General features: G+C 43.9%; 1 protein-coding gene across 15 annotated transcripts in view; it reads right to left on the bottom strand.

The window, feature by feature from the left end:
* fam49bb (family with sequence similarity 49 member Bb) overlaps window positions 1-22,986 on the bottom strand; it is a 253,404-nt gene that overhangs the window by 64,736 nt on the left and 165,682 nt on the right. For 11 of the 15 annotated variants that reach the window (XM_070888514.1, XM_070888517.1, XM_070888519.1 and 8 more), the window contains exon 3: window positions 9,264-9,299. The exons of 3 other annotated variants lie outside the window; for them this stretch is intronic. The gene's annotated coding sequence lies outside the window, so the exon portion shown is untranslated. The remainder of the gene's footprint in view (window positions 1-9,263; window positions 9,300-22,986) is intronic. One more of the 15 variants, XM_070888520.1, reaches the window with a different exon arrangement.

Here is a 22,986-nt window from a genome sequence, read left to right as displayed (position 1 = left end):
CATGCCTGACACAAGACTCCCAAAGCAATTGCTCTTCTCGGAACTCCTACACGGCAAGCGAGCCCAAGGTGGGCAGAGGAAACGTTTCAAGGACACCCTCAAAGCCTCCTTGATAAAATGCAATAACCCCCCCCAACACCTGGGAGTCCCTGGCCAAAGACCGCCCTAAGTGGAGGAAGTGTATTGAGGAGGACACTGAGCACCTCGAGTCTCATCGCCGAGAGCATGCAGAAGCCAAGTGCAGGCAATGGAACCTGCGTGCGGCAAACCAATCCCACCAACCCTTTCCTTCAACGACTGTCTGTCCCACCTGTGACAGAGACTGTAATTCCCGTATTGGACCGTTCAGTCACTTCAGAACTCACTTTTAGAGTGGAAGCAAGTCTTCCTCGATTTCAAGGGACTGCCTATGATGATAATGATTGTGGAAACATAAAACTTAGGATCATAAAAATATATAGGATCCAGAGTACAGTGGAGACTCTGGATATCAAAGTTGAAAGGACCAGCCAAAAACTTCGACATCGTTTTTAATATAACAAAAATTAAAGATTTTAATTTGGCGGCATTCTCCAAAGATGGCCCTCATTCTGTAAAATGCAGAACCCAATCCAACTTTAGTATATAATACACCAATAGTGCAGTATCTTTATAAAACAACCCAATTTTAATACACTAAGGTCATGTAGCATTGATCCGATTTCTTACCTTTAATGTGCCATAGAGGTAGGATCAAGCCGAAGGGCCAGGCTTTGGACTGGGGAGGAAGCAGAGAGCCCAGCTAAGGTTGACTGGACTGCAGGTTGCTCAAGGTCGTGTCCCAAAAAGAGACACTGGAAACAGAAGAACTGGAATTCTTCACATTAAAATCAGCTGCATGAAATTTCGGAGTGCTCTTCCATTAAAACCGGATGAGTTTAATTTTCACATTGGAAGCTACAGTGACTAGTACAGCAAATTCAAAATCAACTGATTTTATTGCACCAACACTACAACGCGAACAGAGCAATCCCACTTTGAAAGAGCAAGCCCGCACCTCATGAAATTTCAAACAGTTGATTTTATAGATACGCTGTTGCTAACAGGAGAATCCTGCACTGGGGGAAAAAAAAGTGCTGGAGCTCCTGAAATTTTCAGTTGATTTTAATAAGCACACTCTTGCTAATAAAAAGAGATCCACTTTGGAAAAGAGGTTATTAGCAACTGCACAGGGACATTAAAATATATTTATGAATTTCCCAGACTCTGGGGACCTGCCATTTAGTTATTGAGGGGAGCTGATTTTAATATGTCTGCTCCATTGCTAACTTTAGTGTCCCATTCTCCCCAATGCGTTGTACTTGTGCTGCTCTGCTTGGTGCAAATGCTTTGATACATCAATAAGTGTGTTAATTTCCATAAATTTACCCCCTCAATACTGGGACATCAAAGCCATTTGATGCATCAAAGTTCGTAAAATCATGACTCCACTGCATTTGTTAAATATTGCGATACTATTTTTCATCAATATTTTATTTATGCAACAAGGTTCAAATGCAGATCCACCAGCTTTAGTAAAAATTGCTTACTTTTATAACTCAGCAAATTTGAAAACAAATATTCAAATGGTAAAATTTAAACTGCATTATCCGGTTTACAACAAACATCTTAAACATAATCTTACCTTTCATAAAATGATGTACAACTTTAACTGCCACTTTAAAATGGAGTGAATAGCTAAGCCATACAGACCAGAAAGATCCCAGGTTCTAAGCTGGCTTTGCTGGGCAGCCATCGCATGGCTGTTACAAGTGCCTCAGGTGAGGGAAAGGAAAATTGGGTACTCCTGATCAGTAGCCTCCCTGTGAATGTCAGGTGAAGACAAGGATCAGCTGCGATAGTGCCACAGACAAATAGCCTACCAACGCCCATTATCTAGGATCATACTTAAAGAAGGGTCATTTGGATGCAATACCAAAAGCTGCCCGAAAACTGTGAAACCATAACGAACAAGGATTCAATGCCTTCAGGAGAGGAGAAAGGAAAATTAGCCCCAATAGAAGGAAGAGGTACTTCAGTGGAATGTATAAAAAGGACTTTTCAGGAACCTGTGCTAGTCTTGAAATTCAAGTGTTATAAGAAAAATAAAATAAAAGTTATGTTACAGATGAGTACAATACCATTACAAGATTACCAAACCATCCAGTCAAGTCTGTCTACTGCACTTCATAAAGCATGCTTCCATTGATAAAAGCAATACTAACTGCAATCAAGAGGAATTTTTTTAGCATCTGCCACATCATGAGCACAGATGAACAGGCATACAGAAAATGATTTAATTTTGATTTCACTAAATGAGGGAGGAAGACGCTGTGCATACATTTATTTAAACAATCTGTGGCGAACAGATCAGCCTATTTTTTGAACCACAGATATTAGATTTTGTTTATGGGTGCCGAGGGCAAAACTTTACCACATCTTTTTCCTTTTATTTCCTCAAGGATATGCAGTAGACTTACAAGAAAAAAAAAACTTTGGTCTGAAATGCTAGAATCTCTGACATTAAACTACTTGCATGGCTGATTCCCAGGATGGCGGGACTGACATATCAAGAAAGACTGGATCAACTGGGCTTGTATTCACTGGAGTTCAGAAGAATGTGAGGGGATCTCATAGAAACGTTTAAAATTCTGACGGGGTTAGACAGGTTAGATGCAGGAAGAATGTTCCCGATATTGGGGAAATCCAGAACCAGGGGTCACAGTCTAAGGATAAGGGGTAAGCCATTTAGGACCAAGATGAGGAGAAACTGCTTCACCCAGAGAGTGGTGAACCTGTGGAATTCTCTACCACAGAAAGTTGTTGAGGCCAATTCACTAAATATATTCAAAAAGGAGTTAGATGTAGTCCTTACTACTAGGGGGATCAAGGGGTATGGCGAGAAAGCAGGAATGGGGTACTGAAGTTGCATGTTCAACCATGAACTCATTGAATGGCGGTGCAGGCTCGAAGGGCCGAATGGCCTACTCCTGCACCTATTTTCTATGTTTCTATGTTTTCCTTACCAACGAAGAAATCATTTTTTTTTAATTCGAATTACAATACTTTTTGGTTTGGCTATTAAAGCTAGTCATCTTTGAGAACTTTACATTCCAACCAAGTGAGGAACCCTCTTGGTAAAAATGTACAAGTGTAGAGACTGAAGGAGGAAAGGAATGAGGATAATGGTGAAAAACGTAGGGTGGGATTTGGGTGGACGATTAAGAATGAGGATTTTAAAGGAGAGGCCAGAGTGGTGGAATAAGGTGATGTGCTCAAAAGGAGATGGTAAGAGAGGATCAGTGGTACGAACCAAGGTGATATCTGATGACAAGGGCCACATCCCCACCACAGCAGTTTGGGCTGAGCAAGAAATGGAAGGTATGACCGGGCTGGAGGCTCCAGTACAGGGAAAAGTGTTGTTATCCATAAGCTAAGTTTCTGTCAAGACCGTGACATCAATACAATTATCGACAATAAAGTAATGGATAGCAAGGACATTGTTCGCAAATAAACTAATATTCTGGAGGGAAATGTAAAGAGGGACAGTGATTGTTGATTCGTTGGCACAGTCTACGTGGTCAATGGTGGTAGGGGAGATCGGGACGGTAAGGAGATTGGAAAAATTAGCGCCCTACGGGTGAGCTAGGTAGGATGGTTGGCGGGAGAGGAGTATGGAGCAGTTGGGATTGCTACTCATAAGGAGGCAGCGGCAAATGCCTTGATGGGCCCTTCATAGAAAGCAAAGAGAGGGACAGAGGGAAGCTGTGGACTGGGACGACGGCAGGAGAGTAGGCCAGATAGAGGAATAATGAATGGTTTGGGGAGGGATTTCGGGGGCAGAGTACCTGAGAGGGGAGACATGAAAGGATATGACTTGGTAACAAGAGGAAGCAGACGAAAGAGCCCAAGAGCGATAAATAAAACAGAAATAAAAAGGGAGATAGAAGTAATGGGCTCATGTCTGGAGAGATAGCCAAAACATGCATGCAAATAGGAGAGAGGAAATTCAGGTAATAGGAATGGCAAAGATTAGGATAGATATGTCTTGATTGTTAATGGAATATAGGGAAGACAATAAAAGGAAGAGTCCAAAGTTAAAGTCAGAAGTCCAATGGTGGGATGAAGTTGACTTGCAGATAGGGTGGAGCTACCTTGGAGCACGCACAAACTAATGTCCAGCTTCGGAGAGCACTTGAGGGCAGAGTATCATTGGGCACATTGCTAGAGGTTTGCCCGTGGAAAATTGAAAGCCTAGGGGCTCTTTAATGTTGTTTATTTGCTACTTCATCTGAAAGCTGGTTTGAGGCAGTAATACATAATTAATTGGATACAAAAGAGGTGCAATTAGCTGTTCTCTGATTGGTAGCTTCCACCCGTCGTGGTAATTGGGCTAATGTGTAAATTAAGCTAGGCACAAAGGGGTGGCAGTGCAGGGAACCCTCGTGATGTGTGCAGTATGAGATATGTGGACCATCAGTGATCCTCAGCCTATCCACAATTACACTAAGTGTCGTAAATTTGAGTCTCTGTCCTGAGGATCTCTATGCTCTGCTGCAATTGGCCACACTCTGCAGGAGCAGGAGTTTCTGGGTCATACTCTCTGGAATGTGATCACCCAAGAGGCAACATCAAGACAGTTTAGAAACGTAACAACATAACATAAGAATTAGGAGCAGGGCTAGGCGTACATCCCTTCGAGCCTGCTCCGCCATTCAATGAGATCATGGCTACTCTTCTACCTTAATTGCACTTTCCCACCCTATCCTTATATCCCTCGATTGCCCACAGTCCAAAAATCTTAGCCTTGAATATACTCAACAACTCAGCATCCACAGCCCTTTGAGGTAGAGAATTCCGAAGATTCACGACCCTCCGAGTGAAGAAATTGCTCCCCATCTCAGTCTTAAATGGCCGTCCCTTATCCTATGACTATGCCTCCTATTTTTAGACTCTCCAGCCAGGGGAAACAACCTCTCAGCATCTACCCCTTCAACCCCCTCAGAATCTTATATGTTTCAATTAGATCATCTCTCATTCTTCTAAACTCGAGAGTATAGGCCCAATTTACTCAATCTCTCTTCATAGGACAACCCTCTCATCCCAGGGATTAATCTAGTGAAACTTTGTTGCACCGCCTCTAAGGCATGTATATCTTTACTCAGATAAAGGAGACCAAAACTGTGCACAGTACTCCAGGTATGGTCTCACCAAAGCCCTATACAATTGCAGTTAGACTTCCATGCTCTTGTACCTCAACCCTTTTGCAATAAAGACCAACATGCCATTTGCTTTCCTAATTGCTTGCTGTACCTGCATGTTAACTTTGTGTTTCCTGTATGAGGACACCTACATTTAGTAGTTTATCACCATTTAAAAAATATTCTGTTTTTCTATTCTTCCTACCAAAGTGAATAATCTCACATTTCCCCATATTATACTCCATTTGGCACCTTATTGTCCCCTTATTTTCCTTTGCAGACTCTTTGCATCCTCCTCACAGCTTACTTTCCCACCTAGCTTTGTATAGTCAGTAAACTTGGATACATTGCACTCAGTCTCTTCATCCAAGTCATTAATATAGATTGTAACTAGCTGAGGCCCAAGCACTGATCCTTGCGGCACCCCACTAGCTCACCAACCTGAAAATGACCCATTTATCCTGACTTTCTATTTTCTGTCTGTCAACCAATCCTCTATCCATGTTAATATATTACCCCCAACCCCATGAACCCTCATCTTGCATATCAACCTTTTATGTGGCAACTTATCAAATGTATTTTGGAAATCCAAATATACTACATCCACTAGTTCCCTTTTTCCTACCTTGCTAGTTACATCCTCAACAAATTCCAATAAATTTGTTAAACACCATTTCCCTTTCATAAAACCATTTTGACTCTAGGGATAAACCCATGTTGACAGGGATAATGTAGAAACAGAACAAATAACGGGTTGCGAGAGTAGTGTTCAAGCTAAGAACAGAAAGGATACTGAAGAGTCAAATAACAGAATGCTAGACTGAAATAAGGCAAAGTTCAGCAAAATAAAAAGAGGATCTGGTCTGGCCCAAATTAGCTGGCCAAGAAGTTGGCAAACAGGTAGCAATCAACACACACACATTTACTTAGTTTGGGGGGGTGAGTGCATTTTCACATTCCTTGGCTATATAGTTTGAGATAAAGGGAAGGTATGTGCATGCTTCTCTTCAGCCTCAAATTGCAGAGAGGAATGGGACAGAGATGAGGAGCACATTTTCACAAATAGCCCGAAAGCATATCAAGTTTTCCGAAGGGACCATTCCCTCCATGATTTCCTTGATCATTGGATTCTTTCGCTTGGTGGAAAAGGGTTCCACCACTCAACCATCCCAACTCACCCTGCCCTTCTCACAGCACCCCATGCAAGCGCAAGAGATGCAACAGCTGCCCTTCTACCTCCCGCCTTCCCACTATCCAGGGCCCCAAACACTCCTTCCAGGTGAAACGGCGAGTTACTTGTACTTCTTGCAATTTAGTATACTCTATTCACGATACAGACTTCTTTTCATTGGGGAGACCAAACACAGATTGGGTGACCACTTTGCGGAACACCTCCATGCAGTCCGCAAGCATGACACTGAGCTTCCAGTCTCTTGTCACTTTAATTCTCCACTCCACTCTGACCTTGGCCTCTTGCACTGTTCCAATGAAGCTCAACGTAAGCTCGAGGAACAGCACCTCATCTTTCAATTAGGCACTTTACAGCCTTCGAGACTCAAATCGAACTCAACAATTTCAGATCATAACCTCGGCCCTCTATTTTTTGCAGACGGCAGCTGTTGATGATTCTGCTAGTCCCATTTACACCTCTTCTAGACCCATCTTTTGTTTCTTTACTTGTCCTAGTACCTTTTCCTTTTCATTTGTACAATCATAACATTTGTCATTTAATCTCTCCTGCCTTCCACCCTATCACAGACCTTCCCTTTTGTTCTTTCCTCCCCTCCTCCCTTTTCCTGCCTCTGCATTTGCTTAAAATTGGTTGCATCTCTAACTTTTTCTAGTTCTGATAAAAGGTCATCGACCTTTTCTCTCCACAGATGCTGCCCTACCTGCTGAGTATTTCCAGCATTTTTTGTTTTTATTTCAAGCTTTCTGGTGTTTGGCAGCCAATATCTTTGGCAGTATAACAGATCTCCTCACTTACATAAGATCTAACTAATCTTCCTAATTAGGGGCTAAATTTTCCCCAGTATTTGCGCCGTTTTTGTTTTGAGCAGGCTGTTTTTTCTGGCCTAACTTAAAAATCCCCAGTTTCCCCAATCAATTTGCACCAGCGTTAGTTACGAATTTTTTAAACTCAGTTTTTTTTCAGCCACCTACGCCACTTCTGGCCATTTAGTGAAGTTTGGCCAGCTGAGAGTTATTCCAGTTCTGATTAGGCCAGCATATGTGGCCTGTCCTGAATAACCTTCCCTAGAGTTAAGGAAATCGGCACAGGTAAGGAAAGCAGCGCAGCAGATGCCTGGGCACAGTGAAAGAATTGGAAAACACATAGCAACAACTTACCTCCAACCGCGCCCGAAGACTGTCCGGACTCATTCTCGGTCCCCACACACAGGAAGGCTCTCTGGTTCCATTCTCAATCCCCGGTTCACACACACAGTTTGGTTCCATTCTCAGTCCCCGATTCACACACACAGTCCAGAGCGAGAGCGAAACAGAGAGTGACCCGAACCGGGGTTGGAGGCAAGTTGGTGCTATGTGTTTTTCAATTATTTTAGTGTGTTGGGAGGTGGCTGTATGCTTCACTTTGCAGCCTCAGCTCGCATCATGGCCCTGGTTACCATAGCAGCCCGATCTTTTTAGCGCAGATCAAGGTTCCACCCTCCCCACCCACCCCACCGGCTTAGGCCACGGCAAAATGAAGAGATCCAACGGGGAAACTTACAACACTTTTTTTTTGGCGTACTTGGCCCATAAAAAATCAAGTATGCCAAAAAAATGCTTTGGGGGAAAATTGAGCCCTAAATGAGGAAAGACAGGAGGAGGCCTGAGTGGAGTATAACCACCAGCATTGACTGGTTGGGCCGAATGGCCTATTTCTATGCCATGTATCCTATGTAATCCTATATAATCTAAATGTTGTACCCTCATTTTGTAATGACATCCTGAATCTCAATGCGTTTTTTACATTTTTTGTTCATGAATGTGGGTGACACTGAATAAGTCACATTTATTTTCCCTCTCTAGTTGCTGAGAGATGGTGGTGGGCTGCCTTCTTGAATCACTACTGTCCTTGTAGTGATGGTGCTCCCATAATGGTGATAGGCAGAGAAATCCACGATTTTGACCTAGTGACCACGACTGAACGGTGTTGTCCAAGTCAGGATGACTCGGAGGGGAATTTGGAGGTGATGATGCTCCCAGGATTGCAATTAGTTATATTGGGTGACACTGACAAGTTGTTTCTTAAAATAGTAACAGCAATATTTGCTTCTTAATTTTTAATTTTGCTTGTTATTTCAAATTTCAGAGGTCAAGTAGTTTTGAATTTCTCAAGTACTTTAAAAAAAAAAGACCAAGAATGTTTTAAAAACTCACCGTCTTTATTTTTATGTTTGCTAATCCTATCCACAGAGTTTTCCCAGCAAATAGATCATGACAATGCATTGTTAAGCCAAATACATTACTGGTAATACGGGTTCCATTTCTTCTCCCAATATGTCCAACTCAGAAGTCACCAACATTCTAATATGCTGCAAGTAGTTATTGAAGATCAATTGCCAAATATGTTCTCTTTTTGAATGGAAAGGGAGGGTGGGAAGGAGAAAGTAATTCAAATAATTCTCACAATTAAGCTATTTCAGTATTGCTGGCCCAGGGACTGTGGAGGGAAGAATCACATTTCTGTTTCGAGGTTCAAATGAGAAAATATGCATAGTAATTCTGTCATTTTAAACTTTCAAATGACATAGCATTGATTAATTTTAATCAAAGACAGTGAACACCTGTACAGTCTGGTCACAAGTACACTTTGCGCATTGGAAAAATTCTTCCCTACTTCTCAGTAAAACATGTCATCACATAAGCTGTATTTATAAAGTTTATGGAATGCTGAAGGAGGGTTTATAATAATTAATTATTTAATGCAGTTTCCTCATTATTTCTGGTGTTTTATGCAAAGCAGCAGCACCAGCCTTTAGCTTATTTGGGATCTTATACAACTTAATTTTGTAAAATAAAACCACCACAAGCACTTACCTACAAGATTTGCTGCTTTATCTGATGACTCCCAGTCTAGAAATATTAAAAAAATAGGAAGTGTCTTTTTAGTCTGCACGTTCGCATCTGCAACTTTGCAAGTTAAATAATTTATGCTGTTCACAATGTATTCCTAAATACTGAACCATAATTATTTGCTGGCTCAGTAATAAAAATCTTAATGATCTTTAATTCAGGTAACTGGAGCATAACATTACTGTTCATGCTGTCCAATATTTATCTCTCAACCAACTTTGCTAAAACAGATTATCTGGTCATTAGCACACTGCTGTTTGTGGGAGCTTGCTGTGCGCAAATTGGCTGCCGCATTTCCAATATCACAACAGTGAAAAACTTCAAAAAAGTACTTGTAAAGCACTTTGGCATGTCCTGAGGTTGTGGAAGGCACTATATAAATGGGAGTCTCTTGTTCTTTCATTCCTCACTTCAAATTCCCTTTTTTTCAAGGTTATCGTCACACCATACACCACTGACCAAGAGCCAGGAAACCAGTTACTCTTTTACATCCCCCTTCCTTTTACCTCACCATTGACCACTACTGGTTGTGCCTTCACCCACCTAGGCTCCACACACCATCCTTAAACTCCCCTGCCTCCTTCTCTTTCAAGGTACTCCTTAAAATGCACCTCTTTAACTAAGCCTTTGGTCACCCTCCTAATAGCTCATCTTTTAGTTCAGCATTTATTTCTCCTTATGCCTTTGCAAAGTACCTTTGGATTTTTTTCTATGTTAAAGAAGTGATGCAAAAGTGAAATGTTGTAGCTCAATTGAATAAAACTTCTGTAGTAACTTCCTTTTCCAATACACTTCATCTTTATTACAAACCTCTCGTGTGGAGATATTGCTTAGGAATTGTTTTTATACCTTTAGACTTGCATGTTATATATGCATATTGTGTACACGGAGTATTACTTTCATTTCAGATACCTGGCAATTTAAATTTTGGCAACAGTTCTACAGAAACACCTCCACAACTGCATTAACCCCATTCAGTTAAAATAAATAGCCTGTATTTTTCCCCCAATTGCTGTGCTACCACATACATTTTTCTCTGCTTCTCCAATCTGTTATCTACCTGCAGTCGCTGTTACAATGAGAACATATTATGGAGTGCTGCTGCTGTGAAGTAGCCTTGCCGCTCCTGTGAATGAGATTGCTGTATTCACACAGCAAGAAACAGAGTGGTCTCTGGATCAGTCTGAATAGCTTCCACCCACCCCCCCCTCCCCCTCAAGTGGAAGAGCTATGGTGGTTGGGGATTTGATATTAGGGGAACAGACAGGCATTTCTGCAGCCGCAGGCATGACTCCAGGATGGTATGTTGCTTCCAATGTGCCAGGGTCAAGGATGTCACTGAACGGCTGCAGGACAATCTAAGGGGGGAGGGTGAACAGCCAGAAGTCGTGGTCCCTATCAGCACCAATGACATAGGTAGAAAGAGAGATGCGGTCCTGCAGCAGATTTTAGGGAGCTAAGAAAGAGATTAAAAGCAGGACCTCAAACAACAACTTGTATTTATCCAGCGCGCTAACGTAGTAAAATGTCTCAAGGTGCTTCCACAGGAGTATTATGAGATAAAAAATTTGACACCAAGCTAAATAAGTAGAAATTAGCGCAGGTGGGTTTTAAGGAGCATCTTGAAGGAGGAAAGAAAGGTAGAGAGGCAGAAAGGTTTAGGCAGGAAATTCCAGAGCTTAGCGCCCAGGCAAAAGAAGGTACAGCCACCAATGGTTGAGCGATTATAGTCACGGATGCTCAAGAGGGCAGAATTAGAGGAGCGCAGACATCTCGGGGGAGGGGGGGCGTTGTGGGGCTGGAGGAGATTACAGAGAAAGGGAGGGGCGAGGCCATGGAAGGATTTGAAAATAAAGTTGAGAATTTTGAAATCGAGGCGTTGCTTAACCGGGAGCCAATGTAGGTCAGCGAGCACAGGGGTGATGGGTGAGCGGGACTTGGTGCGAGTTAGGACACGGGCAGCCGAGTTTTGGATCAGGGTAGAATGTGGGAGGCCAGCCAGGAGTGCGTTGGAATAGTCAAGTCTAGAGGTAACTGAGGCATGGATGAGGGCTTCAGCAGCGGATGAGCTGAGACAGGCGATGTTACGAAGGTGAAAATAGACAGTCTTAGTTCTGCTGCAGATATGTGGTTGGACGCTCATTTCAGGGTCAAATATGAAACCAAGGTTGCGAACAGTCTGGTTCAGCCTCAGGCAGAAGCTGGGGTGTAATCTCTGGATTCAAAAAGTAGTAATCTCCGATTACACCTGGTGCCATGTGCTAGTGAGTACAGAAATAAGAGGATAGAGCAGATGACTGCATGGCTAGCGATATGGTGCAGGAGGGCTTTAGATTCCTCAGGTATTGGGACTATTTCTGGGGGAGGCGAACGGGTTGCAACTCAACAGGGCTGGGACCAACATCCTCGCGGGACGGGGGGTCAGCTCGTGCTGTTAGGGAGAGTTTAAACTAGCTTGGCAGGGGGATGGGAACCTGAGAGTAGATTCAGAAGGGAGAGATGAAAAGATGGAAATGGAAGGCAGAAAATTAGTAAGCGAGTTTGGAAGGCAAAGGAAACAAAGGATAGAAAATAGACAACAAAGGAGTTTGCAAAGGAGTTTGCAATGCAAGGAGCTAGAAAATAGGGCAGATGAGCTGAGGGCACAGAGAGACACGTGGGAGTTTGATATTATAGCTATTACTGAGACATGGCTGAAAGGGCAGGAATGGCAGCTCTACATTCCTGCTCACAGGGGTTTCAGATGAGATAGAGGGGAGGATAAAAAGAGGGGAGGGGGCGCAATAAAGAAAAAATTACAGCTGTGAGGAGGAATATGTTAGAAGGATGATATGTTTTATTTATATAGTGCTTTTAAGGTAGTAAAACAAAGAATTTGAGGAGCGCTGAAATCTTGTGGGGTTGTGAGGCTGAAAAAGCTTACAGAGATAGGGAGGGGCAAGACTATGGAGTGATTGGTAAACAAGGATGAGAATTTTGAAATAGAGGTGTTGTTTAACCGGGAGCAAATGTAGGTCAGAAAACATAGGAGTGATGGGTGATCGTGACTTGGTGCGAGTTAGGACACGGGCTGCTGAGTTTTGGATGACCTCAAGTTTACGTAGTATAGAATGTGGGAAGCCAGCCAGGAGTGAGTTGGAGTAGTCAAGTCTAGAGGTAACAAAGACATGAATAAGGGTTTCAGCAGCAGAACACCTGAGGCAGGGGCAGAGGCGGGCAATGCTACAGAGGTGGAAAAAGGCGGATTTAGTTATGCCGCGGATATGTTGCTGGAAACTCATTTCAGGGTCAAATATCACACCCAGGTTGCGAACAGTCTTGTTCACCCTCAGATTGATACTAGGTGGAGGTATGGAGTCAGTGGTTAGGGAACGCAGTTTGTGGCGGGGACCAAGGATAATGACTTTGGTCTTCCCAATATTTAATTGCAGAAAATTTCTGCTCATCCAGTACCGAATGTTGGACGAACAATCTGAGAATTTAGATACCAAGCAGAGATCGACAGAAGTGGTGGAGAGGTAGAGCTGGGTGTCGTCAGTGTACATGTGGAAACTGACTCCATGTTTTCAGATGATATTGCCAAGGGGCAGTATATCGATGAGAAATAAGAGGGGGCCACCAGAGGTAACAATGCGGGAGTGGGAAGAGAAGCCATTGCAGGAGATTTTCTGGCTACAATTAGATAGATAAGAATGGAAGCAAGCGAGTGCAGTCCCACCCAGCTGGATGATGGTGGAGAGGCGTTGGAGGAGGATGGAGTGATCAACTGTGTCAAAGGCGGAAAACAGGTCCAAAGGATGAGGAGGGATAGTTTACTTTTGTCACACTCACAAAGGTTGTCATTTGTGACTTTGATGAGAGCCGTTTCGGTACTGTGGCAGGGGCGAAAGCCAGATTGTAGCGATTCAAACAGTGAATTCATGGAAAGATGGCCACGGATTTGGGAGGCGACAACACGTTCAAGTACTTTGGACAGGAAAGGGAGGTTGGCGATGGGGTGAAAGCTAGCAAGCAAAGTGGGGTCAAGGGTTGGTTATTTTTTTGAGGAGAGAGGTGATTACAGCAGATTTGAAAGAGAGGGGAACAGTACCTGAGGAGAGAGAACCGTTAACAATCGGCTAACATAGGAGCCAAGAAAGGAAGTTGGGTGGTCAGCAGTTTAGTGGAAATAGGGTCAAGGGAGCAGGAAGTGGGTCTCATGGACAAGATGAGCTTGAAGAGATCAAGAGGAGAGATGAAAGAGAAACTAGAGAAAGATGCGAGTTAGAGCTAGGGCAGATAGGAGCCTCAGATGAAGTTTGGCCCTGTGGGCTCGGTGAAGGAAGGGATCTCGCAGAGGCAGTTGATTGGATGGTCTGAATCTTTGAGACAAAGAAGTCCATGAGCTCTTCACACTTGTTGTTAGAGATGAGTGTGGTGGAGACAGGGGAGAGGGGTTTAAGGAGACGGTTAGCAGTAGAGAATAGAAGGGTTATTTTTGCAATCCAGAATGATCCTGGAATAGTGAGCAGTTTTTGTAGACAAGAGTAGGAGCCGATAATGTTTTATCTGTTCGAGCCAGATCTGGCGGTGAATGGCTAAATCAATTGTCCGCCACATCCGTTCAAGTCTGCGCCCTTTTGACTTGAGGGAGCGAAGATGAAGGCTGTACCAGGGGGAACAGCAAGTGTGGGAGAGAGTAATCTTTTTAATCAGGACTCGGGCATCAAAGGTGGTGGTGAGGGTGTGGTTGAGCAGATTGGTGACTGCAGGAATGTTATTGTTAAAAGAGGACCAAAGGTTGGACAGTTTTGAGTTGCTAAGTGCAGTTGTAAGAGAGTGTGGAGAGTTTTTTTCCAGGGGTGGATGCAGAAGGAGGTTTGGATTGGGGAGGGGGATTTGGGTCTAGAGCGATACAAGGAAATGGTCAGAGGTGGCTTTATCTTTAATTGACTTGGTTGGAATAGCAAGGCCATGAGAGATTGCAAGGGGGTGGCCGTGAATATGGGTTGAAGAATTTTCATGGAGGGAAAAATTAAGGGAGGACAGGAGGGTAAAGGATTGTCAAATGAGATCATATGGGCTGAACTGAAGAACAAAAAAGGGGCAATCACACTGCTGGGAGTGTACTATAGACCCTCAAACAGTCGGAGGGAGATAGAAGAGCAAATATGTAGGCAAATTTCTGAGAAATGCAAAAACAGTAGGGCAGTAATAGTAGGGGATTTCAACTACCCTAGTATTAATTGGGTTAGAATTGGTGTGAAAGGTAAGAGGGAGCAGAATTCTTAAAATGCATTCAGGAGAACTTGTTTTAGCCCAATAAGAGAGGGGGCGGTTCTGGACTTAGTTTTAGGGAAGCTGGGCAGGTGGAAGGGGTATCAGTGGGAAAGCATTTTGGTGGTAGTAATCATGGGCCCAATTTTCCTCAACACCTTTTTTATGCGCACTTACCTTAAATGCGCCGACTTTGCGGGCTGGAAATGGCACCGAAGAAAAGTGGCCCCATCCTGCCTGCTTTGCTGAGTCTCCGGTGTCCCAGCGTGGCGTACATAGTACAATGGGGGGGGGCGGAGCAACAGCCGAACACAGAAAACACTGCCGGCAGCTGTGCGCATGCGCAGTGAAGTCTGCGCGCATGCTCCTCGCCCTCCCAGCATGTCCTGCAGGCTGTGAGCAGGACCCGATGCTCGCAGCCCCTATCTCGCTGACTTTCCAGGCCGAGGTAGGACTTGAGTTTTATTTTTTATTTATTGATAGTTGTGCTTTGTTTAGTGAGGAGAGTTTTGATTGGGTGGGGGAGGGGAGGGGAGAGGAGGAGAGTTTTGATGGGGGGGCGGGGGGAGGAGTGTGTTTTGATGGGGGGGGGGGGCCTTTAAAAGAAAAACTTGTTTCTGGCATAAAGGTAGGACTTCTATTTTTTTATTTGTTATTGATTGATTGTTTATTACTTTTTGTGGTTTGTTTAGTGCTTTGTAAGTCTTGGTGCAGGTCCTCTCAGCTTCCTTGTATTTTTTGTGTGTTATTGAATGATTATTTTTGTGCTTTGTAAGTCCTGGCCATATTCTATTCCCTGCAGTACTTACCACCATGCCATACAACAAAAGGTCATCCAATCTAATCTCAATTGCCAGCTCTAGGTCCGTAACCCTGCAGGTTACGACACTTTAAGTGCCCATCCAACCATCTCTTAAAAGTTCCAATGAGAACAAACCCAGCCTATCCACTGTCCTCATAACTAAGATTCTCCATTCCAGGCAGCATCCTCATAAATCTCCTCTGCACCCTCTCTAGTACAATATGGGATTATTGGAAAAAAGTCTGAGGGGCAGGATAAATCTTCATTTAGAAAGACACGGATTAATCAAGGACAATCAGCATGGATTTGTTATGAGACGGTCGTGTCTGACTAACTTGATTGAATTTCAGGTCGATGAAGGTAGTGCGTTTGATGTAGTCTACATGGATTTTAGCTGGATAGCTCTTTGTCGTCCAGCACGGACACAATAGGCCGAATTGCCTCCTTCTGTGCTGTAAACTTCAATGACTATGATAATGAATGCCTGATCTTTTCAGCCATCAATATAGGATTTTGGACAAGGAAACTGGAAGGTATACCAAGAATTACATTGGACAACAATGGAGTGAAAATATAGCAAAGCTACTGAAGGTGGTAAATGCCAAAGCTGAGCAGAATAAGCTACAGTTGGATTTGAATATACTTGGGAATTGGGCAGAAAGGTAGCAGATGAAATTCAATGTAGTTTCATAGGAGGACAAAAAATCCAGAAAGGGATTAATTAATTAATTAGAAAGAAAATAACATACATGTAAAATGCTACAAGTGTCAGACTTGACTTAGTTGGTAGCGCACTCAAGATTTATGGGTTCAAGGCCTACTCCAGAAACCTGAGCACATTGTCTAAGCTAACACTCTAGTGAAGTACTGAGGGTATGTTATGCTGTCAGAGATGTTAAACCAAGACCCCCATCTGCCCTCTCAGCTGGATGTAGAAGATCTATGGCACTATTCGAAGAACAGATAAGTATTTATCCCTCAAACATCACAAAAACAAATTAGTTGGTCCTCATCACATTGCTGTTTGTGGGAGCTTGCTATGTGCAAATTGACTGCCTCGTTTCCCACATTACAACAGTGACTACACTTCAAAAAGTACTTCATTGTTTGTAAAGCACTTTGGGACATCGAGGTAGTGATGGGCGCAATACAAATGCAAGTTCTTTCTTTCAATAAACTGAATTCTCACTGAGTAAAGCAAACCAGATATTTGAATGTTTAAAAACACCAATATTGTGCCAAAACTGTGAGGTAAGCCTGCTCCTTTGGTGTGATCGAACATAGAATACCATGTGCAGTTCTGGTTGCCGCAGTATGTATCGCAGCTATTTAAAGAATACAAAAGAGAGCAACCAGAGTGGTTGAGGGGAGTGAGAGATTGAATTATGAGGATCAATTATGACATTTGGGCATGTTCTCAGTGGAACAGAGAAGATTGAGAGGAGGTATGACTAATTTTTTTAACATTCTAAAGGAACTAGAATCAGAGGACATGGCCTGCGCTGAAGGCCAGGCGTGGGGGGGGGTGGCGTAAAATCCAATCTGTGGAAACACTATTCAGTGAGTGAGTGTGGTCAACAGGCACCCTTAGTAGATGGTGGAAGCAGCTAGCATTGATTCATTCAAATGCAAATGAGATAGATTAGTTTTAGAAAATAACATTTTGCAATACAGTACATGAGTAATTTGAGGCATGGCATACAGTAAATGTAGATAACTGGAGGAACAGGTGACTTTGGACCTATGGTTCTACTGGGGCCTTCTTGAATCATATCTGCACCTGTTATAGACGAATTGATAAGAGATTGATTCCTACAATTACTCACCAACTCTATTATCAAAATTGTATCATGCGGTTGCCAGGGTGGTAGAAGAAGAACTAGATGGACTTGAGTCTTTTGTAAAATGCTGGGTATTTTTCTCAAATTAATTTTCAGGGTTCAAATACTGGCTACATAGGTACATATACCCTAAGCCCCAGAGGATGATGTTACATAAGACTATGTTTGAACATAAAGAATTAAATGAATTGGGAGAAAAATTAAACAGACAATAATATCAGCTCTTTAACTTGCAGAGGTAAGGCTAAAGGCGATTCTCCTCAGTTCTGCTGACTTGCAACTTCATTTTGAGCAGATATTAAGTTATGGTTTAAAATTTCAGAGTAAGGCAGACACATATTGCTGTAAATCAACTTTCTTTTTCACATAACCTTAACTTCCTACAGCAGACTACGAACACTTGAGGGCAGTACAGCACATTAGAACATAGAACATAGAACATAGAAAATAGGTGCAGGAGTAGGCCATTCGGCCCTTCTAGCCTGCACCGCCATGCAATGAGTTCATGGCTGAACATTCAACTTCAGTACCCCATTCCTGCTTTCTCGCCATACCCCTTGATCCCCCTAGTAGTAAGGACCTCATCTAACTCCTTTTTGAATATATTTAGTGAATTGGCCTCAACAACTTTCTGTGGTAGAGAATTCCACAGGTTCACCACTTTCTGGGTGAAGAAGTTCCTCCGCATCTCGGTCTTAAATGGCTTACCCCTTATCCTTAGACTGTGACCTCTGGTTCTGGACTTCCCCAACATTGGGAACATTCTTCCTGCATCTAACCTGTCTAACCCCGTCAGAATTTTAAACGTTTCTATGAGGTCCCCTCTCATTCTTCTGAACTCGAGTGAATACAAGCCCAGTTGATCCAGTCTTTCTTGATAGGTCAGTCCCGCCATCCCGGGAATCAGTCTGGTGAACCTTCGCTGCACTCCCTCAATAGCAAGAATGTCCTTCCTCAGGTTAGGAGACCAAAACTGTACACAATACTCCAGGTGTGGCCTCACCAATGCCCTGTACAACTGTAGCAACACCTCCCTGCCCCTGCACTCAAATCCCCTTGCTATGAAGGCCAACATGCCATTTGCTTTCTTAACCGCCTGCTGCACCTGCATGCCAACCTTCAATGACTGATGTACCATGACACCCAGGTCTCTTTGCACCTTCCCTTTTCCTAATCTGTCACCATTCAGATAATAGTCTGTCTCTCTGTTTTTACCACCAAAGTGGATAACCTCACATTTATCCACATTATACTTCATCTGCCATGCATTTGCCCACTCACCTAACCTATCCAAGTCGCTCTGCAGCCTCACACCATCCTCCTCGCAGCTCACACTGCCACGCAACTTAGTGTCATCCGCAAATTTGGAGATACTACATTTAATCCCCTCATCTAAATCATTAATGTACAGTGTAAACAGCTGGGGCCCCAGCACAGAACCCTGCGGTACCCCACTAGTCACTGCCTGCCATTCTGAAAAGTACCCATTTACTCCTACTCTTTGCTTCCTGTCTGATAACCAGTTCTCAATCCATGTCAGTACACTACCCCCAATCCCATGTGCTCTAACTTTGCACATCAATCTCTTGTGTGGGACCTTGTCGAACGCCTTCTGAAAGTCCAAATATACCACATCAACTGGTTCTCCCTTGTCCACTCTACTGGAAACATCCTCAAAAAATTCCAGAAGATTTGTCAAGCATGATTTCCCTTTCACAAATCCATGCTGACTTGGACCTATCATGTCACCTCTTTCCAAATGCACTGCTATGATATCCTTAATAATTGATTCCATCATTTTACCCACTACCGATGTCAGGCTGACCAGTCTATAATTCCCTGTTTTCTCTCTCCCTCCTTTTTTAAAAAGTGGGGTTACATTGGCTACCCTCCACTCTATAGGAACTGATCCAGAGTCAATGGAATGTTGGAAAATGACTGTCAACGCATCCACTATTTCCAAGGCCACCTCCTTAAGTACTCTGGGATGCAGTCCATCAGGCCCTGGGGATTTATCGGCCTTCAATCCCATCAATTTCCCCAACACAATTTCCCGGCTAATAAGGATTTCCCCCAGTTCCTCCTTCTTACTAGACCCCCCTACCCCTTTTATAACCGGAAGGTTGTTCGTGTCCTCCTTCGTGAATACCGAACCAAAGTACTTGTTCAATTGGTCCGCCATTTCTTTGTTCCCCGTTATGACTTTCCCTGATTCTGACTGCAGGGGACCTACGTTTGTCTTTACTAACCTTTTTCTCTTTACATATCTATAGAAACTTTTGCAATCCGTCTTAATGTTCCCTGCAAGCTTCTTCTCATATTCCATTTTCTCTGCCCTAATCAAACCCTTTGTCCTCCTCTGCTGAGTTCTAAATTTCTCCCAGTCCCCAGGTTCGCTGCTATTTCTGGACAATTTGTATGCCACTTCCTTGGCTTTAATACTATCCCTGATTTCCCTTGATAGCCACGGTTGAGCCACCTTCCCTTTTTTATTTTTATGCCAGACAGGAATGTACAATTGTTGTAGTTCATCCATGCGGTCTCTAAATGTCTGCCATTGCCCATCCACAGTCAACCCCTTAAGTATCATTCGCCAATCCATCCCAGCTAATTCACGCCTCATACCTTCAAAGTTAGCCTTCTTTAAGTTCTGGACCATGGTCTCTGAATTAACTGTTTCATTCTCCATCCCAATGCAGAATTCCACCATATTATGGTCACTCTTCCCCAAGGGGCCTCGCACAACGAGATTGCTAATTAATCCTCTCTCATTACATAACACCCAGTCTAAGATGGCCTCCCCCCTAGTTGGTTCCTCGACATATTGGTCTAAAAAACCATCCCTTATGCACTCCAGGAAATCCTCCTCCATCGTATTGCTTCCAGTTTGGTTAGCCCAATCTATGTGCATATTAAAGTCACCCATTATAACTGCTGCACCTTTATTGCACGCACCCCTAATTTCATGTTTGATGCCCTCCCCAACATCACTACTACTGTTTGGAGGTCTGTACACAACTCCCACTAACGTTTTTTGCCCTTTGGTGTTCTGCAGCTCTACCCATATAGATTCCACATCATCCAAGCTAATGTCCTTCCTAACTATTGCCTTAATCTCCTCCTTAACCAGCAATGCTACCCCACCTCCTTTTCCTTTTATTCTATCCTTCCTGAATGTTGAATACCCCTTAGTGCTCAAAAAGTTTCCATCTAAGTGCAGAAATATACCCACCATTTCTCACAAGGCAAAATCATGATCTGAGCAATGCTCAGACACCACCTCAAGAGCATGTTATAACTAGTATAGGTAGAGACCTGGAAAGTAGGTTGGCCTAGCTGCCTCCACATTCCCAGAATATGCTTTCCATTATACAGGGAGCAAAAATTGTAGCTAGGGGCCTTTTTGCTGCTCTGCACTGATTTTTTTCATGCTAACTTGTTTCTTGCAGGCATCTGAAATGTGTGAAAGTCAACTTGCCAATAGCGTCAGATGTCAGCTGTTCTCGTTAGAATGGGTACTTAATACCAATTTTCCCTTGAATAGTATCCTGTGGTCAATCAACTGTATTTATGTGGACCTTAGACCAGACTAGTAAGTAATAATGAATCCATTATTATGGGATATTACTGGACATTATCTACCATTAATATACACCTGATTTGCGATGACACAAATGAAAACTCAGTGTTCCAATTTCATTAATTGTTAAAAGGCAATGGAATGTTTGCATCCTTTCTTCATCAGTGGCCTCTCATAGCTTGAATAGTGCAGTCCACACTCCAACAGGATATATTTTATGCTGGTAGAAGCTCTACATTGCTATAAAGGCGGATTGTGCATGATGTCCAAAAGAGGTGCTGAGGAATGAAAGGTCATCAATCTGAAACATTAACTCTGTTTCTCTCGCCAAAGATTCTGCCTGACCTGCTGAGTATTTCCAGCATTTTCTGTTTTTATTTCCGATCACCAGCATCCGCTTTTGTATTTATGTTCGCCATTTTGCTTTTGTATTAATTGTACCTAAAGATAAGGTGGAGCGGATGCACAAGGCTGTTCAATTTGAATTATTCAATTGGTTAGTCTGTTCACTGAAAGTAGTGATAGTTATATTGGGCCCAAGTTTCCACATGATTTGCACCTGATTTTTTAGGAGCAACTGGTGGAGAACCGACTATCTTAGAAATCGCAATTCTCCACATTTTTGTTTCTGCAGTTCTAGTCAGGTAGAACAGTTCTACTTTGGAACAGAATTTTTTCTTCAAAAGGGGGCGTGTCCGGCCACTGACGCCTGATTTGAAAGTTTCCACAGTGAAAACGTACTCCAAACTAAAGTAGAATGGAGCAAGTGAAGATTTTTGTAGAACTGAAAAAACCTGTTCTACACATTAAAAAATCAGGCGTCCAGAACGAGGTGGGGGGGGGGGATTTCTATAATAAATCCTTATTTATACTTATACAAATAAATCCAACCTGAATAAACATTTATAAGCAAAGAAAAGATTAAATAAACCATCTTCCTACCTGTGTGAAAGTGCTTCAGGCAGGCCTTTCGAGACCGAAGGCTGAACGGGCCAGCCCGAGACTTCAGGCAGGGCCCGTCCCCAGCACCAGATTTACAGGTAGGTGGCGTTGGGTTGGGTCGGGTCGGTTCGGTAGAGAGAGAGAGAGAGAGAGAGAGAGAATGTCAGGTCGGATCCAGTCCGGGAGCGGGAGTCGGGTCGGGTCCAGTGGGAGTCGGGTCGGGTCCAGTGGGGGAGGTGGGGAGCGGGAACAGGAGCGCGGGTAGGTTCCAGTCGGGGGGGGGCGGGGAGCGGGAACAGGAGCGCGGTCGAGTCGGGGAGCAGGAACAGGAGCTCGGGTCGGGTCAGTCGGGGGGGGGGGGCGCGGGTGTCGGGTCTGGTCCGGAGGCGGCGGGGAGCAGGTGTCGGGTCTGGTCTGGTCCAGAGGCAGGGGGGGGAGCAGGTGTCGGGTCTGGTCCGGAGGTGTGGGGCGGGACAGGGAGCGAGTGTCGGGTCTGGTCGGGGGGGGAGGGGAGCAGGAGCTGGCCGTGGGAGGAGCCTTATTCACGCAGCCCCAGTGAGGCCATTCAGCCAGGGCTAGGGGCTGCGTGCTTCGGGCCCCTCCCACACAGTTCGGCGCCTGGAGCTACTGCACTTGCGTGCCCACTGTAGCGCGCATGTGCAGAGGTCCCGGCACTGTTTTCAGCGCAGGGACCTGGCTCCGCCCCCCCCAGAGCTTGTGCTGGCTGCGCCGAGGGCCAGAGGACCTGCAAGTAGGTGGAGAATGCCGAGGATTTTTTTAGGCGCACTTTGTGACGCGAAAAACGGGCGTCCAGGTCGGGACTGCGCCATTCTAGGTGTGTGCGGAAACTTGGGCCCATTGAATGGGTTATTTGTTCCTTGCAATTCTACTGGCTTTAGAATGGGTATAATAAAAGCAAGCAAATAATTCCAGAACAGGAACTGTTGCAGTAATACAGCTCGCTGAAACTCACTGCTTACCTTCACAGCTACCTGGATAGCTACTAAGGAAAGCCTTGCATTTATATAGCGCCTTTCACCACCACCAGACGTCTCAAAGTGCTTTACAGCCAAGTACTTTTGGAGTATAGTCACTGTTGTAATGTGGGAAACGCGGCAACCAATTTGCACACAGCAAGCTCCCACAAATAGCAATGTGATTGCCAGATAATCAGGTTTTTTTTGTGATGTTGATGGAGGGATAAATATTGGCCTGGAAACCTGGGATAACTCCCCTGCTCTTCTTCAAAATAGTGCCATGGAATCT

The sequence above is a fragment of the Pristiophorus japonicus genome, chromosome 1 (genome assembly GCF_044704955.1).
Source record: "Pristiophorus japonicus isolate sPriJap1 chromosome 1, sPriJap1.hap1, whole genome shotgun sequence".
NCBI classification, from domain to species: domain Eukaryota; kingdom Metazoa; phylum Chordata; class Chondrichthyes; family Pristiophoridae; genus Pristiophorus; species Pristiophorus japonicus.
Note: the sequence above shows the minus strand (reverse complement) of the source record. Positions and strands in the feature narration are given on the sequence as shown.